General features: G+C 43.4%; 2 non-coding genes across 2 annotated transcripts; one reads left to right on the plus strand and one right to left on the minus strand.

Annotated features, from left to right (window-relative positions):
* Positions 1-416: 416 nt before the first annotated feature.
* Positions 417-524, plus strand: LOC112269050. Its single transcript, XR_002960640.1, has one exon. It is a non-coding gene; the product is annotated as a small nucleolar RNA Z279/snoR105/snoR108 (small nucleolar RNA).
* Positions 525-1,084: 560 nt separating this feature from the next.
* On the minus strand, positions 1,085-1,156 carry TRNAK-UUU. The gene has a single exon. It is a non-coding gene; the product is annotated as a tRNA-Lys (tRNA).
* Positions 1,157-4,353: the final 3,197 nt, after the last annotated feature.

The following is a 4,353-nucleotide window of genomic DNA, read 5'->3' on the forward strand; positions in this document are numbered from 1 at the left end:
GGGTAGACAGACAAAGCTGTTCCCTTTATCAGCCCAAGTAGACGCAGAGGTAGGAGTTCCAGGGAAGATCGGATTGGGTAGTTAATAAACACTCATCGCCGGAAGCAAAGTTCCCGGCGGAGTCGGAAGCCCTAATAGCCACGGAGACGACGGGTACACATTGGGGATCTTCAAGTTTCTTTTTTCTCTCATCTGGGGACGGTGTTACAGGCTTAACCGCCGTGATAAGCCCAGCCCAATAAGGCCTGAGCTAACTAAGACTCAAAGCCCACCAGGCAGCAAGGGGCCGGGAGCATGGTAGCACATGATGGATGTTTAGTCCCACACCGGCAGCGTCCAGCGGACGGCGAGCTAGCGAGGGCTATAACAAAGGAGCTGGGTGCCCATTCTTAAAGCATGATCCTTCAGGCAGCAAAGGGAAATGATGAACGGTAACAGCTCGCAAATTTCACTGCGAGAGGGGTGTCCGCCCCAACAAGCCTGTTACGACAATGGGGCACCCCAGTGATTTACCATCTGATCCTGAATTTGGCAACAGAATTTTTTTCCAGTTTTTTATCTATTCTTTTGTGTTTCCCATTTTTAAATTTTGTTTAGTTTATTTCTTTGGTTATTTTTGCCGGAACTTTGTATTTTTTAAAGGAACTTTGTTTTTTAAATGGCAAACTGATCTTATTCTTGTTTGACGAGCTTCTTTTGGCAAGCCAAATTGACAGGATAAAACATCTTACAACAACTTCGCAACAAAAAAAACATCTTACAACAAGAAACACACAAGTTAGACATAGTCACTTTCTTAACCGCGCTGACTCTCTGATGAGTGCTGAGGTTTTGATTTGTGAAGCTTCACTGGGATGTGAATTGTGAAAGTGGGAATCGAGGTTTTCAAGTAGGGAGGAGAAACAGACGGAGCAAATTGTGACAGGCAATCGCCAAAATCAAGAACTGGACGCCGTTGCTAATTAGTTGCTAATAGGGAGAATTGAGGTTCTTTTTATGCACATATTAAACCTATGCACTCGGCAGTGGATTGTTAAAAAAAATGGATTGCATCTCGGCCAAGAAGAAAGGAACTGAAAAACTACGCCGACCGTGGGGATCGAACCCACGGCCACGTGGTTAAAAGCCACGCGCTCTACCACTGAGCTAGGTCGGCCATTTTGAAGACTTTCTTCCAGTTACTAATAGATAACTGTGGCACGTAAATTTTATGGCAATGTAACCCGCTCACGTGTGTTGTTGGAGATGTCCCGATGGGTGGTTCGACGCACCAGACTGGAATTACTTTGACCTACCCATGTGAAGTCGATACACGTACGGCGGCACGCTGGGAGACCTAGCGTTGTGGTGCAAGGCCGGCCGTGACTACCGTGAGGGCTTTGTCTCCTTGCTCTATCGTGGCTCTGGCCTTCTCATCCAACATATTTGTATCGGTATTGCTATTTTTTTAGGCGACTGAGAAATAACTACTTTTAATCGATGATAACAATTTTTTGATTCATCATTCATGTAAGATTAGTATAGGTCCGATGGATAAAAAAATCTATATTGGATAGTTATGATTGTCCACTGAGAAATAACTATTTCTTAGGCAACTGAGAAATAACTAGATTGTTGGATTTTATAATTTGATTAAAACTTATGTTAAGTACTTTTACATTTACGGACAAAGATACGAATTAATAATAATTCAGGGATGCATCTAGATGCCATTGATGCTATCAGCAGGCTAGGTAGGTGACCGTACAGTCAATATCTCTATTGGAATAATGGACCAAACACCAACATCGTTGTAACTACGTAGTTAATTACGCAAATACTCACAGACGCGGAGTAGGAATGATGTGACTGATTGGACTTAGTCATATGACTTATAGTCATACGAACATTTTTCTCAAACTTTTGGTAGCTCATATGGTCTAACACGCCGTTTTCTACGGTCGTGAATTTGTATTTTAAATCATGTATATAGAGCTACCTATGTAGTGAGACATACGTGTTGCAATCTACTTCCTCCGTTCCATAATTCTTGTCGAAATATTACGTGTATCTAAACGCTATTTAGTAATAGATACATTCATCTTTAAGCAAATTTGAGACGAGAATTATGAAACGGAGGAAGTATTATCTAGTTAATTAGAATCCTCAATACTTTTTAAGCCCAGCGAGTTCTATTAACCCAAAATTAATTGGGGGACAAGCAAACAGAAGTCTCAATTTTCATTAGACAGCAGAAGAATTTTGTACTCCTTGCTCGATCCTTTAGTGTATCTTAATTTTTTAAGATACGACTACAACAATGCATTGCATCATATAGACTACTTATTATACGAGGCTCTGCTTTTATTAAGATTATGTAGGTTAATTAAATGATGAATCATTTAATACTATATATGTATATATATTATTTATCTTAAACAGGAACTATTCTCAACTACCACCGACGCGAGCGAGCGAGCGGCGGCCGAGGCCGACGCAAGGGAGCCGCGACACCCTCCTCCCGACGCACCCCCCGGCTACCACCTTCTTGCCCCGCGCGGGCGAGCGATGCGAGGGAGCCCGCGGCGGCCGCCCCCGGCACCTCCTCCCGACACGCCCCCCCGGCTACCACCTTCTTCCCCCGGCGCGAGCGAGTGAGCGGCGGCGGAGGCCGACGTGAGAGAGCCCGCGACTGAACCGGCGAGCTACCTCCCGTCACGGGCGAGCGGATCTTCTTCTCCGGCGCGGCCATGCGAGCGGCATCGGTAGTTCTACGATATATTTTGAACCGTTTCTCGGAATGATACAAATTATACATCGTTGGAAAGCTATGAACCAGGCGCAACTTTTTTGTTTATAACGTTTTTGCTAATTCTTAAAGGTTTAAGAGCAGTTTGCAAATTACCGTCCGTCGGATTACGACCATACAAAAAACAGCGGACGATATTTCTACGATATATTATGAAGCACTTGTCGGAATGATGCAAATGATACGGCGTTGGAAAGCTATGAACTAGGCGCAACCTTTTCGTGTATAAAGGTTTTGCTAATTCCTTACAGTTTAAGAGAAAATTTCGAATTACCGTCCACTGTTCGAAACCGTCAGGAAGTTCACAGGGTATAAACGAGGAAGATATAAGCGGCGGAGGTTTAGAGACCGCCAGAAAGTTCACACTTTATAAAACGGAAGCTCGCTCGTGTATCGATGGAAGTTCAAAACGTTCACGCCCGTAGACCTCCTTGTTCTCTAACGGGGGCAAAAAATACAATCGGCGGAGCTTCAGAGACTATCAGGAAGTTCACAGTTTATGAAACGGAAGATCACTCGTGTGGTACGCTGGGAAGTTCATGCCAAGAAGTTCACTAACTAGTTTCATGGGAGTTCACTTGTTTAGACTGAGAAGTTCAGATGCCCTATCGTTCAGACTGAGAAGTTCACTAGCTAGTTTCATGGGAGTTGGTAAATTTTATTTGGAAAGTTCACTAGCGGCACGCTGCAAAAACAGGGGTGTAGCAGCCTTGTTAATCTGGATTTGCAAAACTTCCTCGCCAAAAATCTTGTACCAGGGAAGTTCACGGTTTATAAAATAAGAAGTTCACACTTGTATTTAGGGAAGTTTACTACATTCACGTCCGGACACCTCCTCCTTCTCCAGCGCGGGCAAAATATTACAGCCGACGGAGGTTCAGAGACCGTCAGGAATTTCACAGTTTATAAAACGGAAGTTCACCCGTGTATCGATGGAAGTTCAGAACATTCACGTCGTGTTGATGCGTAGGATGTACTGATTTTTCTTCGCGTTTCTCAAACTTTTTCGGATTTGCGCAAACGATATACCATTTGAAAGCTACTGAAAATTCGCAGCTTTTTCACATGTAATGTTTTTCCAAATTCCCCACGGTTTAGGAATAATTTCGAAAATACGAAATCGGATCAATCGAAAAAGGACAGACGGTATTTTTACTATTGTTTTTGAACTGCTTGTCAGAATGATGCAAGTAATACGGCGTTGGAAAGATATGAACCAGGCGCACCTTTTTCGTATATAAAGTTTTTGCTAATTCTGTACGATTTAAGAGCAGATTTCAAATTACCGTCCGCACAGACCACCCGTACTGTGTGCACGTGCAGAGTATAGCGCAGCGAGGGGAAGTTCACATCCGCAGCGAGGAAAGTTCGGTCGTGCAGGCGAGGAAGTTCAGATTGTTCCAACGGATTCATGTTTAGCTTGTAGGTATATATGTGTGTGTTTAGCTTGTAGGTATATGTGTGTGTGTGTAGAGACACTATTTCATATAAAAGGCGGATTATCTCTTCTCATTAATTATGTACTCCCTCCGTCCAAAAATAAGTGACGCCGATTTAGTACAAAA

This window comes from Brachypodium distachyon, chromosome 4, assembly GCF_000005505.3.
Source record: "Brachypodium distachyon strain Bd21 chromosome 4, Brachypodium_distachyon_v3.0, whole genome shotgun sequence".
Lineage (NCBI taxonomy): Eukaryota > Viridiplantae > Streptophyta > Magnoliopsida > Poales > Poaceae > Brachypodium > Brachypodium distachyon.